Below are 24,718 nucleotides of genomic sequence, written 5' to 3' on the forward strand. Positions count from 1 at the left end.
CCTTTTAGAGTCTCCCAGCCTTTGGTCTCTCTCCCTTCCAATCTTCCCGTTCTGCTGCCAAAGTTATCTTCCTAAAACACAAATCAGATCATGTTACTTCCCTGCTTAAAAACCCCTCAGTAGCTCCCTGTTGCCAATAAGCTAGCAGAGTATAAAATCCTTATTATGCTATTCAAAGTCCTTAGAAGTTTAGGCTCAGCCTTCCTGTCTAGCCTGGATGGCAGTCCAGTCCCCACCTCCTCATGAAGCCTGACTTTGGTCATTCCAGCCAGGCACTTTCATGCCTCCATGACTTCTCTTATATAATTATCTGGCAGGTCGTCCTCCCTGGCCCTTAACTTCATCCATTGAAGACTAAAATATCTTTCAAAGCTCAGTTCAAATGTCATTCCTCCTTGATGGTTTCTGGAAGTCTTTCCACTGCTCACTAAATATCTCTGCCTCTCTGCCTTCTGGCATATGGTGTCTCTCCTCCCAGCTCTCTGTAGTTGGGTGGGGCCATGTGACCCGTTCTGGCCAATGGGCTGTGAGTGGAAGTCATACATTTCACTTCTGGGCCAAGAATTCAATTGCTAATTCAAAGCCCTTCTGAGCTCTTTCCCTGTGGCTTAGCAATAGGCGACCCCCAGATAAAGGCTGCTCCATTAGGCTGGGTTTGGGAGTGAGCATGATGCCATGGAGTGGAGCCTCTTGTCTACCTGTGAGGGCTGTGTAGTGTGGGATACATAAATGTGAGGGGTTGTTTGTTTCTTCAGCATAATCTCCTCTATCCTAAGTCTTCCCTCTCTGAGCTAGAACCAGCTGTGCTGTCCTCTGTGCTTCTGCATTGCAGTTATGTGTATGTATTGTGTCTAGATGATGCCCCCTTTAGGTCAGGAATTCTATGTTACAGTCTTTGCATTCTGGCCCCCAGCACCTAGCACGGTGCCCTGCAGAGTGGAGATAGGAACCGAATGCACAGCAGTCCCTAGCTCTGGTTGATGCAGGTGGGTGTATGTGCAGCGGTCGAGATGTACTGTCCTTGTGAGGGGTCCGCTCATTAGTTGTGGTGGCTGTGATAGTTTAGAGATGGAACCAGGACCTGGCTTGATCTTCTCAATGGATGGCAAGCCCAGCCCCAGGGAATGAAGCATGACTGGGCTAAGCCAATCCTAACAGTCCCTTTCCCTTGTGGTGTGATTAGTTTAGATACAGGCACACAAACCAGCTTTGGACAATGAGATAAGGGAAAGTCTTGTTCCCTCCCTGAAAAACAGAAAAGCAGCTAGTCTATTCTAGTTTGGATTTCCCTGATAGCTGAGCCCAAGACAGAATTTGAATGTTAATAGTTTATTTGGGAGGGGTCCGAGGGAGCAGCAAAAAAGGAGTAAGGAGAGGGGAGTGGAGAGAATGGAACCGGAAAGGAAGAAAAGTCAATAAAGAGTGTACTTTGGAGCTTGTTATACCCTCCCAGGAACATCAGAATTGTCCCTCCCAATGGCAGGAGGCTGGGTTATTTATGCAACAACTTTGGTTTGTTGCCAGTTATCCCTCATTTCATTGAAACTGGATGTTCACTGGTGTCTTCCTAGTGACAAGAATCCAATGGGTGCTTTTCTGTCCAATTTCGTCTTTGCCAGACTGTCCACTGCTTCCTTTTTGAACTCTCTTCTGTCATGGTTTCTATGACATCCTCCCTCCAATGCTTGTCCAGCCTCTCTGACTGCTTCTGCTTGGTTTCTTTCCCAGGCTCCTTTCCTTTTCCCCACTCTGTAGATGATCTCCTGGATTCTATTCTGGTCTTCCTCACTTCTACCCACTCTCACTGGGCAAACCGTTTCATGAAATGGTTTCCACTGTCACTCTTGTGATGCCAGCTTCCAAATCTATGCCCTCGGCTTTCTCTCCTGAATTCTGCTGGCATATATCTACACATCCATCCGACACATATTTGCTGAGCAGTTTGAATAAAGGGTGTGTCATTGAGCTGGTTACCACTGTGGGTCACTGGGGCTCAATCCAGCTGGGGCCCTGAGGACCTGCGTAGAATGCAGCTCGGATTGGCCCTCAGAAGAACAGGAGGCCAGGGCACTTGTTCGGTGGGCTCTCACGCCCTGTCTCTTGAGGGTTGTGCTGGGGACATTAACCTCCCTGCATTTCTGGGCTGCCCTGCATGCTGGCTGAGTGAGGGCTCCAGGCTTCGCCTAAGGCAGAGAGCCAGCCATGTGGTGGCCATTAAGGAGGGATGCTATCAGTGCATGGGGGTGTCAGCACAGCTGCAGCAGAATCTGAGGGGGGCAGAGGGCACAGAGTCAGGACACCTGAAGTTGTCTGCTGCAGCTCTGTCACCCATGTGATAGATTCTAAACTCCTTATGGTGACACCAGTATCCCTCTATTACCCAGGCTAGAAACATGCTAGACATTCTAGATGCTTCCCTAACCACTCTCTCTCCCTTCTTTGTCTCTGCAGCCACACTCTTAGTTCAGTTTCTTGAGGGCCATGGTGATGACTTTCTTATCTTTTATAAATACGAATGATACCAAACAAATAATATGTATTAGAAATTCAAGGGGCTGTGGAGTCCATAGAGGGTTACCTAACTCAGTACTAGGGCTCAGGGAAAGCTTGCAGGAAGGAGTGACATCTAACCTGAAATCTGGTGAGTAGGAATTAGCCAAAGCAGTGCGATGAAAATGTTCAGTTAGAGGGGAAAGCATGATAGAAAGCCCAGGAAGGGCAAAGCAAATTAAATACACTAAAAAAGGTCAGTTTATCTGAAGTGTGAGGGAAGAAGAGAAGAAAATGTGATTGGAGATAAAGAGTACCCAGGTAATAGAGGACCCTGCAAGCCTTATTAATAAGTACCTCTTACTCTAAAGGAAGTGGGAAGCCTAAAGGATTCAAAACAGGAGAGGGATGGGATTGAATCTGAGCTTTAGTAAGATCACTTTGGCTAAAGCATGGGGAAAAAAATGAGCTCACACTAATTGTCAGCTATTTGGCTATAAAGTGTCTACTCCTTGTCTCTTGCCACAGTACGTGGTTCTCCTTTAGAGGATTTCACATTCTCAGCCATGTAACTTGAGTGGGATGTAATGTTATTCCCAACCATCACACAAGGTCATTAGCGTATTGGCCACAGTGGCTGGTTCAGGGATGAGCACTTGACCTATTTCAAATTGGTGAGAGCATATGAGTCTCAGGACTTGTGTGGCAGCTGCTAGTATGAGGATGTGAGTCTGAATTGCTGTGGCCACTTTACAACTGTAATGGGAGAACCTGGAGCTGCTGTTGGAAGGCCGTATGTGAAGCATGATGATGAAGCCACCAAAAAAGGCAGAGTGGGAAAGAGGGGAAACTGAGTCCTTGGTGACGTTGTATGAACTTTTGGATCAAGCCTTGTTCAAAGCCACCTTTTCCTCTGGACTTTATAGTAATGTGAGCCAATAAAATCTCTGTACTGTTTAAGCCTGTTGGATTTTTGCTTATGACAACCTAAAGGTTCCTGACCGATATAGAAACTAGATCCATGAGTAAGGTGTTTCAAGAGACAGGCCTAAAAAGTGGAATTGCTTCAAGCAAAGACGTAAGATGAAGGGCAGTAAGAACCCCTACTCTTGGGTTGAGAAATCGACCAGCTAGTATAACTAGTTAGTTTTCTATTATCCTATTATGTCTTGGATCATGGGCCTACAGTGGCTGTAGCAGTACATTAATTAGTAGAAAAATGGAGAGTGTTGGATTGGGTTGGCTCCTTCTCGTTGCTGTTAGTGAGGTACTATAAAAAGGTAGACCAGGTGCAATGGCTCATGCCTGTAATCCTAGCACTCTGGGAGGCTGAGGTGGGTGGATCATTGAGATCAGGAGTTCGAGACCAGCCTGAGCAAGAGTGAGACTCCGTCTCTACTAAAAGTAGAAAGAAATTAGCTGGACAACTAAAAATATATAGAAAAAATTAGTCGGGCATAGTGGTTTGTGCCTGTAGTCCCAGATACTCAGGAGACTGAGGCAGAAGGATAGCTTGAGCCCAGGAGTTTGAGGTTGCTGTGAGCTAGGCTGATGCCACAGCACTCTAGCCTGGGCAACAGAGTAAGACTCTGTCCCCCCAAAAAAGGGACAATTTATGTTCAAACTAGCCTATGCAAAAACAGAGAAGGAAGAAAATACAACTTTGATAAGAGAAGCCCCTTTCTCCCTCTGGTAAAAAATGGCCGAGATTCTAGAAACTAGGACTGGAAAATCTCAAAAACTTTGCCCTGAGGTATGTTAGTATGAACAGAAGCAGAAGCAGGGATGAGGTAGTGCATTGTAGGAGATAAGGGATACGGGTTATAGTTGAAGCTTGATTCCCTAGCCCCTTGACAAGCACCTCCTAGTTTTTAGTCCCCCCAAAACCAAGGGGACCATCACTTCCATTACAGATGTGAGTGGGATACAGCCTAGAGGCAAGGACCAGATTTAGAGTGCCTCCCAGCCTGCTTCTTCAAATTGTTCTAAGGTACAGTTCAAGATTAGACATATGGCTGGGTGTTGAAGTTCAAGATTAAACACTAGGCTGGGTGAGGTGGCTGACGCCTGTAATCCTAGCTCCCTGGGAGGCCGAGGCAGGCGGATTGCTCAAGGTCAGGAGTTCGAAACCAGCCTGAGCAAGAGCGAGACCCTGTCTCTACTATAAATAGAAAGAGATTAGGCCGGGCGTGGTGGCTCACGCCTGTAATCCTAGCACTTTGGGAGGCCGAGGCGGGCGGATTGCTAAAGGTCAGGAGTTCGAAACCAGCCTGAGCGAGACCCCGTCTCTACCAAAAATAGAAATAAATTAATTGACCAACTAAAAATATACATACAAAAAAAAATTAGCCGGCCATGGTGGCGCATGCCTGTAGTCCCAGCAACTCGGGAGGCTGAGGCAGTAGGATCGCTGAGCCCCGGAGATTGAGGTTGCTGTGAGCCAGGCTGACGCCACGGCACTCACTCTAGCCTGGGCAACAAAGTGAGACTCTGTCTCAAAAAAAAAAAAAAGAAAGAGATTAATCGGCCAACTAATACATATACAAAAAATTAGCCGGGCATGGTGGCTCATGCCTGTAGTCCCAGCTACTCGGGAGGCTGAGGCAGTAGGATCGCTTGAGCCCAGGAGTTTGAGGTTGCTGTGAGCTAGGCTGACGCCACAGCACTCACTCTAGCCTGGGCAACAAAGCGAGACACTGTCTCTAAAAAAATAAATAACAATAAAAAAAAAAGGTAGCGTGGCATGTTGGCCTGCACTTGTAGTCCCGGCTACTTGGGAGGCTGACGTGAGAGGATTGCTTAAGCCCAGGAGTTTGAGGTTACAGTGAGCTATGATTGTGCTACTGTACAATCATACTGCCTGGGTGACAGAGCAAGATCTTGTTTCTAAAAAAGAAACAAACACACAAACAAAAAACAGACTTTTTTGGCTTCATCCCCAAAGAGTCTGAGTCCCTCCATCTGAGATTGGGCATTATTAACAAATATCTCTGATGATTCACATGAAGATGGTTAGGGAACCCCACTTGGGAAACATTGCATTTAAGGAAATTATTAAATTCCTTAAAGACAGGCAGCAGGATTTATTTCGTGCTGGTAGTATCTGTGCACTGTGTAGGGTACAGAGTATGAGCTCAGCAGAGTCTTGTCTCTTAGACCTGAAATGCATGGGTTTCCAGAGCCAACGTGGGTTTGGGAAGGATGCAGGCTGTGATTCTGGGGACTGATCTGTCCTGAGTCCCTGCTCCCCTGTTCCTTAATCCTGTCTGATCCTGCTTTCCATCTACTGGGGCTGCCTTGTCCAGACATTGAGCTGGCAGTGAGTATACCTGGGATATTTTGTCAGTGTTCCTTGTACAGGTAGAGAGTTCTGGACACATCTGTGAGAGGTAGGAAATGTACCAAACATCAGAGACAGTGTTTACTAGGCTTTCCATGTTTATTTTCTGCCCTCCACCTCACCTCAGGACAGGGAGTATTCTGAGAACCTTAGAGAAGCAGTTACTCTTTTCTGGTATCTTGGGTGACTCATGTGTCCACACACCCTCCATTGAGGGCCTTGGGATTTTCAAGGTCAGGATATTTAAAGTCACATTCTTGGGAGTGTTCTGGACACTGCCAGCTCAGCTCAGGATGAGGGAAGTACACAGAGTCAGCTGTCAGTGTCAGTGTCAGTGTCAGTGTCTGTTGTTTAGGTGAGTCTAACAGCACATACCAGTTATAGTTACAGTCTTATCATTACTTAGCTCTAGCTGGTGATGGCCAAGCAATCATGGGTTTCTCTTCATTCATTTTCCTAAACATTTAATTCGGCACCTACTGTCTGCCAGACACCAACAAGGATAACTAAGATGTGTAGATGCAGTCCTACCCCAAATAAGCTCAGAGACTAGGAAGTAACATAGTGGCCCTACAGAGAGACTCATGAAAAATAATCATACTTACAGTTAAGATACTATAAGCTCACTAAGGAAGGGCATCCAACTTGCAGTGGTGGAGATAATGGTGGGGAGTAGGGAAATCTGAAAGCAGGATCCTGAGTTGCATATACAAATTTAAGGTGAGTTATCTAGGTCAACTTCTGTTTCTGGTCAAGATGGAATAACAGAGATGGAATTTATTTAAAAAGTTGTACAAAATATACCCCCATAATATGCCGAAATAAAAAAAAAAGTTGTACAAAATATATGAAGCAATGGTTTTGGATATCAGATAGCACAGGACAATGATTTCTGAGAGAGAGAAAACAAGTGAGCTGAGCTCTACAATTTCTTCAGCCTACTGCCTTGAGAGAGTTTCCAGGCTGCAGCCCAAAGAGGAGGAACCTAGGAAGTGTCCAACAACCTCTCTGAGTTGAGGAGATGGCACAGGGAGTCCAGGCAGGCCAAGGCAGTAGAACAGCTAGAGTTTAAAGGGAAGTGTATCAGAGAGGAGAGAGATCAGAGAGAGGAAAGAGGAGAATGAGAGAGGAGAGAGAGAGAGAGAGAAATATGTAGAGGGTTCCCTTGAGTCTTTAACTAAGTACCGATCAGAGCATGTGTGTAAGGAAAGTATCTGAGTTGAAGGAAACAACCACACTAAATGAGCAGAAGAAATAATCCCTGGAGCTCACACAAGGCAAAGAACGCTCTATGTTCTCACTACCCAGATGGAAAACCTCATAAATCACAAGGCATCAGATAGAGTACTTAGAAGGGTATTATACCAGCAATGGTGCAAAATTAGCCCTGGACTAATGGTTATTCTGGTCCCAACTAACAAATCTTAAAAGCAATCAAACTTGAAAGGATCAAATTATTTCCTATTTATTTATTTATTTATTTATGTTTTCACAATGACAAAGCAGATCTATATTCCCCAGTTAGTTAACAGTGTTCTAGAACAAAGCTCAAGAGTATGCCTGGGAATACAAAATTATCCAGCAGCCAATAAGGTAAAACTGACAATGTCTACCATATAGTCAAAAATTACCAGGCATACAATCAGGAAAATAGGACCTATAATAAGGAAAATAAATTAATCAATAGATAGACTACAAAATGACATAGGTGTTAGAAAAAGGACATTAGTAGACAAGGATATTAAAATAGTTATTATATGTTCAAGAAAGTAAAAGAAAGATTAGGCAGGTTAAATAAAGTCATAGAAGATTTAAAAATGATCAAAATCAAACTTCTAGAGATGAAAAATGTAATGCAAAATAAAAAAAATTACTGGGTGAAATTAACAGCAGAGTAGACAATGCAGAAGAAGAAAAACAAAATGAACTTGAAGATATAGTCATAGAGACTATCCAAAACAAAACACAAAGAAGAAAGACTGAGGAAAACAAAAAAGATCAAAGCATCAGTGATCTGTAAGAAAACTTCAGGTGGCTTAATATTCATATAATTGGAGTCTCAGAAAAAGAGGGAGAGCAGAAATATATTTGAAGACATATGGCCAAATATATTTCAAATTAATGAAAACTATAAGCTCACAAATCCAAGAAGCTCAATGAACCCCTAGCACAGAAAACTGAAGAACTACACCAAGACACATCATAATGGAATTGCTTAAAACTAGTGCTATTAATAAATAGAATAGCTTAAAAGCAGTCAGAGGAAAACAGGACACATTGTGTACAAAGGAACAAAGTTTAAAATGACAGTGGACTTCTTTTTGAAAATAATGAAAGCCAGACAACAATGGAACAACATCTTTTAAAGTACTGAAAGAAAAAAATTACCATCCTAGAATTCTATATACAACAAAAATAGCTTTTGAAAATGAAGATAAAATAAGCTTTTTCAGACATGTAAAATGTGAAGGAATTCATCACCAGTAGACTTGCACTATAAAAAACGTTGACAGAAGTCCTTCAAGTGGAAGGAAAATTATACTACATAGAAGTCTGGATCTATACAAAGCAATTAAGAGCCCTGGAAATCAGGTGTTCCATCTAATAAATGAAGGAATGATAGACTAAAATAACAAAATTTTGCAACCTCTAATGCATGAATGAATCTAGGCAATAATCAACAACAACTGATAATATGATAAAGAGAGAGGCAATCAGATATACCCTGGTGGAGGCACACTTCACCACCCATGTGAAGTAGTATTGTCAAAAAATAAGAACACAAACAGATATTAATACTAACCAAACCAGACTCTGGCATCTAGATCTAACTACTAACTTACTGGCTTTGCAAGGGACCAAAAAATATGTTAAATGACACCACTGTGTTTCAATTTAAAAAAATGCATGCTTGGTCTGAGTGCAGTGGTGTTTACAACTAATTGGTCACAACCAGTTATAGATTCCTTTGTTCCTTCTCCACTCCTACTGCTTCACTTGACCAGCCTTAAAAAAAAAAAAAAAAATCCAGACTTGGGAAATTCTGTAGGAGAAATAACTGGATTTTTTTCACCTAAAAAAAAAAAAGTGCAGGGAGAGAGAGAACTATTGAAATTTTCATAGAGAGGAAACTACAGAATACAAGAGACTTCAGAGACTTATCTATCAATCATAATATATAGATCTTATTTAGATTCCTAATTCAAACAAACAGGCTAAAAAGGGAAAAAGAAATTTGTACATCATTTTGGGAAATGTAAACACTGACTGGTATTTCATAATATTAAAGAATTATTGGAGGAAAAAGTTACCCAGGCCAAGAAAGGAGGAAGATCACCTCAGGGGATGGGGACAGACTAGGCAAAGGCACGTCCTCGCAGTGAGAGGGGTGGCCCTCTGGCAGTCACAGCAGAAAGGACTCCTGCCACATATCCTCCTACTTTCCCTCTGGACTAGTGCTGGCTGTGGTGCTCTGGTTTCTGAGAAAGGAAAATGCAGAATATTGACATGGAGACTATTTCTGTCCACTTCTTCTGAGTTTTCTGGGTGTGCGGGTCACCTGGGGTTGGGGAGAGTCTTGTTGAGGGTTTTCAAAGCCACTCTCAGCAACAGGGGAACAGGACCCAGGGGTTTGGGCCAGACATGGGCTTTGAGTACTTTAATTGCATCCCACCCTCCCAGCTCTGCCCTGCGGTTAGAAGACGAGGAAAGAGGAGAGGCTTAGCATGAAGAGGGAAGGAGAGGCAGAGAAGAAAGGAGGAAGAGAAAAGGGAAAAAGAAAAGAAGGGGCTGAAGTTAGAGCTCAGGAAGTGTTCAGTTGCTTTAAGGTGATTCAGGACTCTGAGTGACTTAGGGCCCCTAAACAGTAGGTGGAATGCTACCCTCCTCTCCTCTCCCTACCTGCCATTCAGTTCAGAGGCTAAGCATGGTGTAAGGAGGGATAAAAGGGGTGCTCTGGCTACAGAAATTAGGCAGTTTGTTGCACTGTGGTCAATAGGGCAAGCCAAGCAACCTGACCCCTGGTTGATCCATGGCCACCCAAAGTGGACCGTGTATGCCATGGTGCTTTTGTCATGTGGTTTCCTGCTGTACCAAGATGCCCAGGGAGAAATAATAACAATGATCTTACTAGTTAAGATTATCGACTATTCACTATGCCAGGCCCTATTCTTTAAAAAAAAAGAAGAAGAATTAATTTAGGGCTGGGTGTGGTGGCTCACATCTGTGATCCCAGAACTTTGGGAGGCCGAGGTGGGAGGATTGCTTGAAGTCAGGAGTTCAACACCAGCCTGGGTAAAATAGCAAGACCCCCATCTCTGCAAAAAATTAAAAAAATGCCTATAGCCCTAGTTACTCAGGAAGCTGAGGGAGGACGATGGCTTAAGCCAGGAGTTCGAGGCTGCAGTGAACTGTGATTGTGCCATTGCACTTTATCCTGGGCAACAGAGCAAGAACCCCCATCTCAAAAAAAATTAATTAAAAAAAAAGTTTTGTGGTTTTTTTTTTTTGAGACAGGATCTTACTCTGTCTCCCAGGCTAGAGTGCAGTGGCATCATCAAAGCTCACTACAGCCTGGCTCAAGCCATCCTCCCGCCTCAGCCTCCCGAGTAGCTGAGATTACAGGCACGGCACCCAGCCTAGGCCCTATTCTAAGTCTTTACATATTAACTCATTTCATCTTCTCAACAGCCCTTTGAGGAAGGTACTGTGATCAAACCCATCTAATAGATAAGGTAACAGAGCCCAGAGAGGTTAACTGACTTTCTCAAGGTCACAGACATTAAGTGGCCCACTTGTAATTGAACCTAAGAAAAGTCTAGTTCCAGATTTCATGCTCTTCACAACTACCCAGAATGGCAGTGACCACCTGGGCCAAGTCTAGTGACCTCAACCCCTCCCCCAGACAGAGCTTTAGAAAGGCTCCTCCTCTTCCCCCAGAGCAGCTGGGGCCCAGGGCTGGAAAGGAGGCTTCCCAGAGCCCTGGAAGAGACCCCCGGGCGTCGTGCACTGGGAAAGCCACTGTGGGCACGAAAGGCTGTTAGGGCCCGCCCGGAGGCTGGGGAACAGTTTGCCAGAAACAGCAGCGTGCCTGTCCTAAACTGTTCCCAGGCTGCACGGCCTGGATGCCAGGCTGGCTTGTCCATGGTTCTTATCAGCATTCCAAGGAGTGAACTCTGGAGTGGGGAGCATTCCAACCGGGAAGTGGTGTCCATGGCGACACTCTGGCAGGGGGGAGCTCGGGACGGCTGGTCTGTGACTCCCAGCCTGGGTCTTGGTGGGCAGCTGGGCCCCCTCCCTAGGTTCTGGCAGAACACCCTTGAACAATTTAGCCTGAAATAGCATAAGAACTTCTTTCCTATTTTTTCCAGGCTTTTGGATGAAATTATATTTTACAAATGACTCATTATTATATTTATAGCTTCTCTCCAAATGATTCAAATTGTGGTTTGTCGCCTCCCTGTCTCTCAGCTCCCCCCATCTCGACAGGAAAAAGTGCTGTTTACTGTACGGCCAGGTGTGGCTGCCGAGAGTGGCTTTGCCTCTCCCTATAATTGCGTTTGCCTAAGCCCTGACAAGCACCCCGGCGCATTTAGTCATGAGCAGCCTTTGTTCCAGCATGTCGTTGGGAGACAGTATCCGACATTAGCTCGGCTTGGAATCTGCTCCTGGAGGAAGTGCATGTGTGTGGCGGGGGTGTGGGGAGAGTGGGTAGCGTGAGGGGGAGGCTGTGACAGAGGGTGCCTTTGTGAGGGTACAGGCTGGAGGGGCCTGCGCTGCAGCTCCTCAAAGCACCCTGTGAGAGGGCTGGGGTGGGCCAAGGCCGGTGAGGGCCTCAGAGGGGCCTCACTCCTCCGAGCCCCCCAGCCTCCATCGCCGGGCTGAGGGGGCCGCTGGTGGAGGAGCTGAGGGCTCATGCATTCCACGCAGTGCCAGTGTCTGGCTGGTGACACCTCCCAGTTTCTTGTGAGGAACCACTCTGGCTCTTTCAGGAAAGGGAGTTCTTGAATTCCCTCTCCCTTCTAGGGAGCTCCCAGCCAGAGGGACAGCTCAGCACCCCCACCCCTGCCCTCCACCCCAGCTCCTCCCGAGCTCCCAGGAAGGTGTGGTAAGTTTAGAACAGCTTGCTGTTAAACAGGCCTCCTCTGAGAGGAAGGGTGGAGATAGGGCCAGGATGAGGCCCCATTTGCAGTAACAGTTTATCCTACCAGGTGTCCACGGGATCAAAGTCCTCTTGGTCTGACCTGCCTGGGTACTAAGACAACTTAAAATCCCACAAAATAGGAAAGAACATTCTGGAGCTCATGGTGACATTCTGAGAGCCCTGCAACAGCCCTCTGACCCTTTGGGTCCGTGAGCCTGGGGTGTGGTGATCCACAGATGACCCCAGCTGGCTGCGGATTGAGGCTGTGGGGCAGCAGCAAGGCCGGAGGAGGGAAAGGAGACAGTACCCCATGGGAGAATGGCTTTGCAGCCCCTCCTTGGCTGCAGGTGAAACGCTAGCTCCTTTCTGAGGGGCAGCAGCTGCTTGGGAGGCGGGGCGGACGAGGTCAGAGCCTGAAGTTGTACGTGGTCCAAGCCTCGGGCCCTGCTTAGGTCTCCAGACACAACCCCAGCCCAGGTTCCTTTGGGTCTGCTTCCATTTTCCCTCTTGGCACCGCCTGCGTGAGTGGGAAGGGGCCTCGGAAGGAGATGATGTGGGAATGGGTGTGGACAAGCATAACGTAATTATTGGTGAAATCAGCCTGAAGCCCTAAGCAGATGACTTCCATCTGGGCTAAGCTGGGTCACTGTGAGGTGCAAGAGACAGGCCCGAGTGTGGCTGGGCCAGAGAGCTGGAGTCCTGGGACCTCTCTCTCTGGGGTGTTCCACAGAGGAGGGAGGGGAAGGCTGAGGGAAAGACCAGAGAGGGTCGTGGTGAGGCAGGGGTGGCCAAAAGGAGGAAGGGTGTGCACTTACCTGGGCTGTGATGACCTGAACCTCTTCCTTAGGGCTGAGAGAAAGAAACTCATTAGCAAAAAGTGCTGCCTCCTACAGCGACACCAGCTGCTGGTCAGACTGGGGCAGCCAACACCACCATCTGAAGCTACCTTTGGACCACCTACTTGGATGAGATTTGTGGTTGTGCAGCCATGCTACTTGTGCCGACATATTTCCATTTGTCTTTCAACAGTCAACGTTATTAGAAGGGCCATATTTGTACACGTGCTCATGGGATACAACTCTTCTCTCTGCCCCTCTCTTACCCCCTCCGCCAGCTATGCTCCTGCTTGGAACCCCACGCCACATCTCATCAAAGCAATGCCATGGGCAACCTGTGGACAAAGCTGGATATTGCCTCTGAATAAAAGCTAATCATGGATGGAATTGCACTGAGTATCAAAAAATTATTATTATTATTTTTTTTTTTTTTGAGACAGAGTCTCACTTTGTTGCCTAGGCTAGAGTGAGTGCCGTGGCGTCAGCCTAGCTCACAGCAACCTCAAACTCCTGGGCTCAAGCAATCCTTCTGCCTCAGCCTCCCAAGTGGCTGGGACTACAGGCATGCGCCACCATGCCCGGCTAATTTTTTCTATATATATTATTTGGCCAATTAATTTCTTTCTATTTATAGTAGAGACGGGGTCTCGCTCTTGCTCAGGCTGGTTTCGAACTCCTGACCTCGAGCAATCCGCCCACCTCGGCCTCCCAGAGAGCTAGGATTACAGGCGTGAGCCACCGCGCCCGGCCTCAAAAAATTTTTTTAAAAAAAGTTAATCGGGGAGAAAATAAGTGTCTCGACAGAAAGGAGTTTTCCTTGTAGAGACCAGACTGTGAAGGACTTTGATTCTTTCCACCTTTAAGGAGAAGGATGATTTAGGGATATTTGCTCAAGATCAAAGTATTATTTTTAGGTTGTATTTACTGAGCTATTTGCTGGCTACCTCCTTATTTCCAGGGAGCAAGTTCCTTCTTATGTTTGAGATGTTTTTAGTTTGACAAAGTGAAATAGGAGATGATGAGACCAGCCTGCACACTCTTCTCCCAGTGTGTTCGCATCCATTTTTTCACTGGGGACTGGCTGTTAGCATCTCCATTTGCTTTATAGGGACGTGGAGATAGAGATTAAACGACTTACTCAAGGCCACACAGCTCGTTAATGACTGAACTAGGCTTAAAACCAAAGTCTGATAGCTCCTATTCCAGTGGCAACTGCTCCCTGCTTCTTGTGTTTCCATTGGTTTGAAAGGAAGCACATGCCTTCAGCAATCCCGGTGGGGTCAGCAGAAAGATGACGGAACACCAGGTCTGAGAGCAGGTGAGGGTGACCTCCTTAGCTCGGGAGCTCTGTGCACAGGTGTTCACAGATGTGCCACGATCCAAAGTTACGAAGTCCCTCTTGGGGTTGCAGTGAATGTTGCTGACTTATTTTGTTTAGTGTGGTAAAGTATACATAATATAACACTTACTGTTTTAACCACGTTTAAGTATAGGGTTCAGTGGCATTAAGTGCATTCATATTGTTGTGTAACTATCACCATTATACATCTTTTTCATCTTCCTAAACTGAGACTCCACATGCACTAAACATGTGGCCCTGGCAACCACTATTCTACCCAGGCCCTGGCAACCACTATGCTACTTTCTGTCTCTGGGAATTTGGCTACTCTGGGTACCTTATGTAAGGGGACCATATAATATCTGTCCTTTTGTATCTGTTTTATGCTAACATATTTAATTAGATCACCATTTTCAACTACAACAGGGATGTTGACTAGCGATGCTGTATACCCAAAGAGGAGTGGGGGAAAAAAAAAAGAAGAAGAAAAAGAAAAAAGAGAACAGGAGTGATTTGGGGTGGATTTCTTGACTGTCAGGGGTACCAGATGTAAGGGGGTGGTGGTGGGGGTTGGATAGGAAGAAAATGTTACATACAAAACAAAATGCTATGCTTTATCATTGCAAAGGAGGGGACAGCATCTAGCCTCTTATGAGGCTTATGCTATGATTTTCCCTGACGGGGAAGCTTTTGGTGGGAACAGTGAGACCCTCTGGGCATGCCAAAGGCAAGACAAATTGTTCTGCAAGAGAAATGCACGGGAACATGGAGTTTGGATAGAAGGGTCTGGAAGAGAAGAGAGGCTGGAGAGAAGATGGTTATAAGTTGGGACTCAGGGAACAGCGAGAGGTTTCCTGAGATGGGGAAGGATTGATTAATTCTTAGGAGGGTAACGTCTGTTAGTGGATTCTCACTTGCCTAGTGTGACCCCCCTCCACAACCCCAAACCTTAAATAAAAGTCTGCTGCCATGTGACTTGGGGATGGCATGGAGTGTGTGCAGGGTGATAAAGAGGTGCTGGAGGGGAGAGCAGCTTCAGGAGAAGAGGTACAGGTAGAGGGTGAGGGACAGAAGCCAGAGGTCACTAGAGGAAGCACAAACCCTCTGAGAATCTTGGCACATGGGCTGGGGTGGGGACAAGGTTTGAGAGGGACATGGGGTTGGGGAGGCACCATGATGGCACCATGGCTCCTATAGTTTGGAGGATGGGGCTGGAGTCATCAGCTTGAATATCATGCAGCAGGCCCTCCTGTCAGACAGCCCAAAAGAAGAAGTGATGCATCTTCTTGGAGACCTGCAACAAAATGAAGGCACAGCCTGGGTAGTTTAGGAGGTCCCTTCAACTCAGCTTACTGCCTCTAAGGTTTCCATATGCATGGGGAAGAATACTGCATTTTGAGAGACAAAGATGGAGCTAGAACTAAGTTAAGCCCAGAACCTGTCTTGGGCTTTCAAAACGACATTCTCTTTAAAATCGTCTGAAAGCAGAGATATGGGGCTGTGACTGTCTCTGATGGAGACATATGCCTTTTGGACCCGCCACACATAGCAAGAGTCTAGTGAGAGGGTTCAGGCTGCCACCCAGAGGCACCCACTCAGAGTCCCACCCGGAGACCCCAGAGGAGCCTGGCATGGAAAGCGAGCGGTGCTTCATGTTGCTGGGAATGCTTGGTGATTCCCTGGCCAGGTCCGGGGCTGAGTGTGGGCTGGGGATGGAGCCCTGCCTGGAATCACTGATGCATCCTAAGATCTCTGGACCAGCCTGTGCGGTGAGGGAGACTGCAGTGAGGCCGGCCGAGGACATTTCCCTCCAGTCTTCTCCAGCCTTGGCCCAGAGAAGCAGGCTCTGGGCTTGTCTGGCTGGATCCCATGTTGGTCCAGCCCAGCATCCCTGTGTTAGTTGGGACCTGGCGAAAAGGGCCTGGCTTGGCTCACACTCGAGGAGGTTTGCCAAATGTGCTAGTTACCACTAAAAGCTTGTAAGCTGGGGTGCAGGATGCCATGGGGCCTGGGCTGGCCCGAGGATGTGCTGTTTAGAAGTTCCAGAAGTTCCCTGCTGGCTGGGAGGAAAGAATGTCCCTGCAGAGTCAGAGGCGAGCCTGCACTGGGTCCGGGCCAGCTTTCCCTCTCGCGGGCCCCTCTGCTCTGGGGGAGCTGCATGTTCCCTTCTACTCAGGCAGCTTGGGAAAGATCAGAGGCCCTTTCAGGGAAGGGAGCGAGAGGGAAACAGGCCTGAAAATACTGTCGTGAAAGGCCAATTCCGAGCTTCAGCCCAGAGCACAAATGCATTCTGTACTCCATTATGAGAATGCGCAGCATTCCAAAAGGTTGTTTAGAGGAAACGTAGAACCTCAGAGCTTTGGTGCTCGGAGGACCATAAAGACCAGTTAGTGTAGCCCCCTCATTTTACTGGAAGGCTAATTTGAAACAGAATGGAATTTGGCAGGGACTGGGATGCCTTTTTTCTTCAGAGGCCCCATTTCCTGAAAGAGACAGTGTCCATGATGAGCTGATTTCACTAATTCACTCATTGCATTTTTTTAAAACCTCAGAGGTCCAGATCTGGCTTCTTTTGAAGGTATCAGACTTTGTGGCTTCCAGGGTGTTTTCAGCTTGGGGCCATAATTTCTGTTTGTTCATTTAATATGTTTGTTCACCACCGGCTTATTGCCAGGTCTCCCTTTGCACATCAGCAGGCTGTGCTTTGAGTGGCCAAGGGGGTGGGCTGGAAATAGGAGTGATCAGGAAAATACTGGGACTAAGGCAGGGGTTGGAAGCGCAGACTTGTGTTAAGGGTAAACATTTGAGCACCCTCACTGAGGGGGCCTTATAGCAATGGAAAAGACCAGGAGACTTTGGGCAGGCGTCTGTGCAGGGCCAAGGGCTCAGGACCCCCTGTGGAAGCAGCTGAGCCACACCAGGAAGATGGCACCTGGGAGAGTTCTGAGATGGGCAGGCCCCTGGCACAGGAAGCTTAGGAAAGGGGAGTCGAGATGGGGGCAGCCAGGCATATCAGAAAAAGAACAAAGAGAGAAAGAAGGCAGGTGGCACAGAGTGAAGTGGGGCCTGAACTAAATTATAAATTTTGGTGGCTACATCCTTTTTGGGAGGGGCTCAGGAGGTTGCCAAGTTTGATCTCATTTTCTGAACAAGACTTTAGGTTACTTCTTATACCAACCACCCAATCATCAGAGAGTAGGTGCCTTCTAATAGAAGCAGCTCTTGGCAAAACACGTGAGACACAAGCAGCTGGGGCTGGGGGCAACACCTGCTGGAGTGGGCTGGGAAGGAGATAGACAGACATATGCTGGTGGCGGAGAGGAAAGTCTAGCATGCCTCCTGTCCTGGGAGGCAGAGTGGTGGGGCAGGAGGTTAGGGCTCGGGGAGGGGCCATGTCTGTCTTATTCACATTATACCCCCAGTGTCCAGCTCAGTGCCAGGTACCCACTAAATAACTGAGTCAGTAAATAACTGAATGAGTTAGTATCTGTCCGAACATACACAGTGCTATGAATCCTTGCTCAAGTGCTCTTGAATCCTTGTGCTAACTTATATTTTTCTTCTTCAGTTTTTAAAGAATAATTGGGCATATTTGCCTAACTTGAGCTTTCCCTTTCCAGAAGGATCTTCTCACTGCTGGCGTGGCAAAGGGCACTGAGGCTCTGTTGCTGAATGATCTCGGCATAAAGACCCTCCATGGGACGGGGGACGGGATGGGGCACAGGAGGAGGGCCAGGGTGACGACGGCCCAGGCCCAGCTGGTGTGTGGGATGCAGAGGGTGGGCTGGCAGGGAGGCTGATGGGGATGAGGCATTAGCAACTCTGTTAATTGCATCATGTTTTTCCTCCACGTGCCAGCGCTGGGCTGCCACATCGTCCCCAGCAGATGACCAATGGAGGAAAATACAAGGGAGCTTAACCTTTATCTCTGACAAGCTTTAACCGCTGGAATTGGTCACCCTGAGAGAAGCCATGGGTTCCCTTCCTTGGGCAACTTCAGAGCCCATCATTGTGGTTTAGGGAAAGGAAGTGGCACTGACAGACTCATGCCCCTCCTTCCAGCTCTTCTCCCAGGGACAGGGGGATGGCTGACGTGACCTTTTCAGGTCTTTCCCGGTTCAGTTTCTCAGGAGGGTCTAAGTATTTATTTCCCTTCAGAAGCTGTACAGAGTCAACTCCTCGTGGGCGTGGGCTCCTTGCAGCTACACCACCCTCCCTCTAATATTTAAAAGATCTATGCTGGTGCTCAGGGCCTCCCAATCATACATTTTTTCCCTTAGTTCTGTCAGAAAAGGCCACATCAGGTTTTTTTTTTTTTTCTGAAAGCTAGGTTCCCAGGGCTAAACACAGCCGCCTCTCAGCTCTAGAAATGGCTGATTTCATTATGCCCTTTGCCAACCAGATTATTTCTTCCATTGCTCTCTCTCCCCCGTGCTGCGTGTTCCGGGACACAGAAGCCACTGTGTGGGTCCCGGCTTTCCTTTCTCCATGAGAAGTTGGGGGAAAGCCTCAGTTTCTCCATCGCAGCACACTTTCGCCCGAGGCGGACAGGCAGACCGGGCCGGGAGAGGGGGACGCGCGGGCAGCTGCGGCCCTCGGCTTTGTGCGACCTCCCAAACGGCAAGCCACCGCCAGGCAGCTTGGGGACCCAGCTCTGCTGCCCCAGAGGCCGCGCCTTTCCCGGCGTCGGCGGGCCGCAGGGAGGCGCAGCGGGCGCGACCCCCGGGACGAGGCTTTGTGAGCGCGGCCGGCGCCCCCCGCCCGCGCGCGCCTCCCGCCGCCCAGGCCAGCCCCGCCCGGGCCCCTCGGGGAACGGCTCGGAGGCGACGGGGGAGGGGGCGGGGGAGGAGGGAGCGTTCCTGCAAATCACATGATTTTCCCGCTTATATAAATCACAGCTTGTTTTTCTCAACTGGCTGCAGACTTAAAGGTGCAGTGTCTTCTTCTCTCCCAAGGGCAGGGGCTCCCCGGGGTGCGATTGACTGCCCCCGAGCCGGCCTGAGGTGGTTTCTCCAAGTGAGAGTGTCAGGGTTCAGGGTTTAGGCCTCTTCCCACCCGCGCCATACCCCCGAGAGGTTTCCTTTTAGCCCGGGACTAGGAAAGGGCATGGAAATACGATCACCGAATAGGCAGGCAGAGCCGGGCTGGGGCGGCCTCCAGCGTCTCCGTCCGCCACCGCGCTGGAGACCAGCGGCCCCTGACAGCCGCCACGGCTCTGGCCGCCTGTGGAGGACCCCGAGCCCAGGGTTTAAGATGAAATTGGCCTGTAGGAGATTTGTGGTGGCCAAAATCAGGCTTCAAAGACTGATGCTTACTGTTCTGACCAGCCCTGGCTAGTTGTTTGAGGCCAATGTATGTGGGAAGAAAAATGAAATCAACACATTATATACACACACAGACACACACACACATATATATCCGTCACCTACTCTCTATTAGGTACTGTAGAGAGAAGCCTAGACCTATTAGACAGTCTTCACCTTCAAGTAGTTCATACTATTTGGACTGATGAGATATATAGATACAGATATGGATGGAGACATGAGATGCGAAGATGAAATAGCACTTGTCCATTTCAATGCCTGTTGCAGGCTAAATAGAAGAGAGTTAAAGGCAGGGCATAATTATTAATACTTGACGGATGAACGGTACAGATGATGAGGTCTGCAGCCTTTGGGCGGAGGGTTCTGGAGGGCTTGACTGAGAGGTGGGCAGGAGGTGGGAGAGGGCAGTTGCTGAGGGAACAGGGGTGCCACAAGTGGGGTGAGGGGAAGGAGCTTGGTGCTGGGGGGGGTGCAGGTAGTGAACAATTCTTTTGCTAAACAGAGGACCTGGGGAGTGGAGGAGCTGGGGATGGGGATGGGAAGCCATGGGAGGCCTGGAGTGCAAGGCTGCGTGGTGTTTACTTGTCTGATGAAAGCAGTGGGCCATCCAGCAAAGGAGGGGGGCAGGTAAAGGGTGTGTTGGAGATTGTGTTTTTAAGGACAACAAATCTGGCAGCAGTGTACAGGATAAACAGGAAGCCCTGAGGGTGACCAGTTGGAGGCTTCTGTAAGGAACCAGGCAGACATAAGGTCACAGGGCTGGGGGCTGTCAAGAGAAAACATAGAAACAAACAACAAAAGGTAAGAGATATTTTGAAGCAAGAATTGAGATAATTGGGTGAGTGTATATATGGGAAAGAGGAGAAATCACCAAGAGTGATATTGATTTTGAGCGTGGGAGGCAGGGAGAAGAGGGCAAGCCCCAGGTGGAGGGGGGGGCGCATGAGTGGTGATGTGCAGAGCTCCTTTTAGAGATGGTGTTTGTGAAGATGGTGGGCTCTTAACTGGGCAATGTCCAGGGGTCTAGAAATAAGAGGAAATGACCCAAGGCATGAAAGTGATACTGCAGATCTTAAAGGGAGAAAGAGAATAGGGCAAGGGAACATGTAGCTTTAGGGGAAGGAGCCTGGGGCAGGGCTGTGGAAGGAATGTTCACACCCTGGAGGTAGACCAACCTAGGTGTGCAGTGTCTCTGCCTGACCTTGGCCAAGTTGTTTATTCTCTCTGAACGTTAGTTTTCTCAACAGCAAAATGGGAATAACAGCACCTGCATCATTAGCCAGGCCCAGTGGTGCTCGCTGTAGTCCCAGCTACTTGGGAGGCTGAGGTGGGAGGACCGCTTGAGCCCAGGAGTTCAAGTCCAACATAGGCAGTATAAATGTTAGGTAGATAGCAAGGGATTCTGGGTCTCCCAGGGACAAAAGTGGATGCTGTTGCCCCCATCTTGGTCCTGCCCACTCTAATATTCCTAGCGACTACCATACCTGGGGGAGGAGGGAATACCTTATGAATCTGCCAATCATAACTTAGTGTGCCTGCTGCGAACGAATGCAGAGGACTCTCTAGCGTGCACTCAGGCCAAGTAGCATAGGTACCATAGAGTCCGGAAACTGACCTAGAACAACCCACATGCGTAGTAAGGCAATTCCCAATTGTCCAATCAAAGTGGTGACATCTGAATCACTAGGGAGGTCCCAGTCTGGGCACTATAAAGCAAGACACAAACCATAACCAACACCCCCTTTCTTTTTGTGCCTTTCCTTTTGCTCTCCCTTTGCTGCGACAATGGGTCTGGTTGTCATCTGTGGCATATGTACCATGCTTTGTAAACCTGTATCTTGCTCTTGCTCTATAATCCTATCTTTCTCTCCTCAATAAACCTCATTTTCATGCTTGCTTAACTTTGGCGTGTCTGGTCATTCTTTGGCCATGGGGGCACCAATAACCAACATTTTAGACTAAAACCTAACATAGGGACACCCCGTCTTTATTAAAAAAAACCAAAAACCAAAAACAACCCAAGAAACCCACCTGCATCACTTTCTGTGAGGATTAAATGAAATGTTTGAAGCATCCTGCACACTACACTTCCCACCTTACTCTACATTTCCTTCAATGGCAGGCACTTGAATGCACTTTCTCTCTTTTTATTTTTTTATTTTTTTTGAGACAGAGTCTTGCTTTGTTGCCCAGGCTAGAGTGAGTGCCGTGGCGTCAGCCTAGCTCACAGCAACCTCAAACTCCTGGGCTCAAGCAATCCTGCTGCCTCAGCCTCCTGAGTAGCTGGGACTACAGGCATGCACCACCATGCCTGGCTAATTTTTTTCTCTCTATATTAGTTGGCTAATTAATTTCTTTCTATTTATAGTAGAGACAGGGTCTCGATCTTGCTCAGGGTGGTTTCGAACCCTTGAGCAATCCGCCTGCCTCCCAAAGTGCTAGGATTACAAGCGTGAGCCACCATGGCCACTTTCTCCCTTTTTAAATTATAACTGAGCTGTTACAGTTGTTTTTCTTCTTCTTTTCCTTCTTCCTCCTTCCTCCTCCTTCATCTCCTCCTTCTTCTAGAAGAAACACACAGTATTGTTTGCATGACTATTTATTTGAACAGGAAATAATCTCCATTATGCAGGAAGGAAATAATAAATTTGTTTCCTCAGGGCCTCTTAGCTGATGGCTGTTACCTGACTGGATCCTTCCAGCATCCCAGCAAGGCTGGGGAAGGCAAGTGTTATCAGGCCTCCTCCCTACCCCCCAGCTGAAGAAGTAGAAGAATGGTTGTAAAAAGTTTTATTATTCTGTTTGAGAACCACATGTCTATCAGTACTGTCTAGTTCAAAGATTTCCAAACTTCTATTTGTAGCCCTTTATTTTTGGAAATAAATTTTACTCAGTAGTCAAATAAAATAGATATAGGTAACACAGTTCTGGTTTCCGTGCAGTGGGGAGGTTGTGAGTCACGACTGCCTGTCTCTGCTCCCACTCCGAGCCCCCAGGCCAGGCTGAGAAATGGGGCTTTACTTCTGGGGTAACCCAGCACCCCGAGACTCTGTCTCTACGATAAGCTTTGTTCTTTTCCTTTTCAGCCATGAACTTCCTGACCGGAAGGCCAGGCCTGAGCCCAAGGAGGATTCACAGACCCCTAGGTGTGCCCACTGTGTGAGCCAAGTGTTGACTGTGATGATGATGCCAACAGCCCTGCTTTGCCCAGGTCACAGCTGCGTGGAGTGAACCAGCTGAACAGCACCCGCTCAGTGCCAAGGCAGAAGGAGGCCAGGTGTGCTGTCTCTGGTCAGGCATGATGAACAGCAACGCCTGACATCACTGGGGGACAGGAACCACCCTGGCTGGGTGTGCCTTGGGCTGATTTTCTCTTTGAATGAGTTTCTTAAAAAACAAACTCTTTTTTTTTTCTCCCTGAAACAGAGTCTTGCTCTGTTGCCCTGGGTAGAGTGCAGTGCCATCATCACAGCTTACTGCAACTTAAACTCCTGGGCTTAAGCGATCCTCCCGCCTTAGCCTACAGAGCAGCTGAAACTACAGGTGCGTGTCACGACCCCCAGCTAATTTTTCTATTTTTAGTAGAGACAGGGTCTTGCTCTTGCTCTTGCTCTTGCTCAGGCTGGTCTCAAACTACTGACCTCAAGCGATCCTCCCTCCTTAGCTTCCCAGAGTGCTAGGATTACAGGTGTGAGCCACTGCACCTGGCCAAAAAAACAAACAACAAAAAAAAGCCCCAAAAAACCCAACTCTTCCTGTGAAAAAAAGTTTATGGTTTTTAGAATGATGATTTGAAATGAAGGCAATATTGGCGAAATGTTCTATAGATAGTTATCACATGTGCTAAGATAAATTCCTGGCAGTGGAATTAGATTTTAAACCTTTTAAAATAATTTAATATTAAAAAATTTTTTTAAAATATTATTCTGGTGAGGTGGCTCACATCTGTAATCCTAGCACTCTGGGAGGCTGAGGTGGGAGGATTGCTTGAGGTCAGGAGTTCAAGACCAACCTGAGCAAGAGGTAGACCCATCTCTACTAAAAATATGTATCGTGGCACACACCTGCAGTCTCAGCTACTCCGGAGGCTGAGGCAGGAGGATCCCTCGAGCTCAGGAGTTTGAGTTTGCAGTGAGCTATGATAACACCATTGCATTCTAGCCGGGGTAACAGAGAGATTCTGTCTCAAAAAAAAAAAAACCACACAAAAAAAACAAAGAATCTATACTATTTAAAACATTCAAAAAGACAAAGAATAAAGACAACTTAAAAAGCAACATTGTTAACACAAGTAAATGCTCCTTCCTACAACCCTATTCGATCCCCTCCCTTCCACCCAGAGGATGCCAGGATCCTGAATTTGGTGTTTATCATTCCCGTGCAGTGCTTTAAGTGTTCTCACATTTTATGTAAATGTTATTTGTTGTATGCATTCCTCTGAACCTTGCATATTTTCCTCAATATTATATTTCTGAGGTTCTTCCTTGTTGATACCTTTTTTCAGCTAATTTTTTTCCTCTGTATAACTTCATATTATATGAATAAGCCACAATTTATTTTTCTGGTTAATGGACACTAAAGTTGTACTAGTTTTTTTTCCTGTTACAAACAATGCTCTATGAACATTCTTGTATATAATATCTCTTGATTATACTTGTGTGGGGATTGCTCTAGGACATTTGCCTAGGAGTGGAATTGATGGTTCATGGAATATGGAAATCTTCAATGATATTAGAATTATTTTCCAAAGTGATTGTTCTAATTTATACTCTTACCCCTAGTTGGTCACTCCACATTCTCACCAACACTTGCTACTGTCAAACCTTTTAGTTTTTGTGAATTTTATTAGTGTAAAATGTTCTTTTGCAGTTTTAATTTACATTTCTCTAGGTTACTAGTGAGGTGAGCATCTTTTCACATGTTTTTTGGCCATGCATGTTTCCTATTATGATAATTGTCTTTGCTCATTTTTTTTTCTGTTAGAGTGCTTGCTTTTCCTTGTCAATTATAGAATTCTATTATATATTATGCTTGCTGGTCTGTTATCAGTTAAATATTTTGCAAATATCTTTTCCCATCTGTTATCCTTTCACTTTTTAAATGAGTAGACTTTTGATGAATAGCAAGTTGATGTAATATAGTTGAGTTTTGTATTTAATTTTTTTTTTTTTTGAGACAGAGTCTCACTCTGTTGCCCAAGCTAGAGTGCTATGGTATCAGCCTAATTCACAGCAACCTCAAATTCCT

The 24,718-nt window shown here is 47.0% G+C and overlaps 2 long non-coding RNA genes across 2 annotated transcripts in view; both read left to right on the plus strand.

Annotated features, from left to right (window-relative positions):
* Positions 1 to 24,718, plus strand: part of LOC142873395 (uncharacterized) — a 51,386-nt gene that overhangs the window by 24,114 nt on the left and 2,554 nt on the right. Inside the window, exon 2 of the long non-coding RNA XR_012921453.1 lies at positions 22,558 to 22,748. This is a non-coding gene — a long non-coding RNA (uncharacterized LOC142873395). The remainder of the gene's footprint in view (positions 1 to 22,557; positions 22,749 to 24,718) is intronic.
* LOC105878007 (uncharacterized) lies at positions 11,623 to 13,195 on the plus strand. The gene is made up of 2 exons (XR_001157168.2): positions 11,623 to 11,936; positions 12,820 to 13,195. It is a non-coding gene; the product is annotated as an uncharacterized LOC105878007 (long non-coding RNA).

The sequence above is a fragment of the Microcebus murinus genome, chromosome 10 (genome assembly GCF_040939455.1).
Source record: "Microcebus murinus isolate Inina chromosome 10, M.murinus_Inina_mat1.0, whole genome shotgun sequence".
Lineage (NCBI taxonomy): Eukaryota > Metazoa > Chordata > Mammalia > Primates > Cheirogaleidae > Microcebus > Microcebus murinus.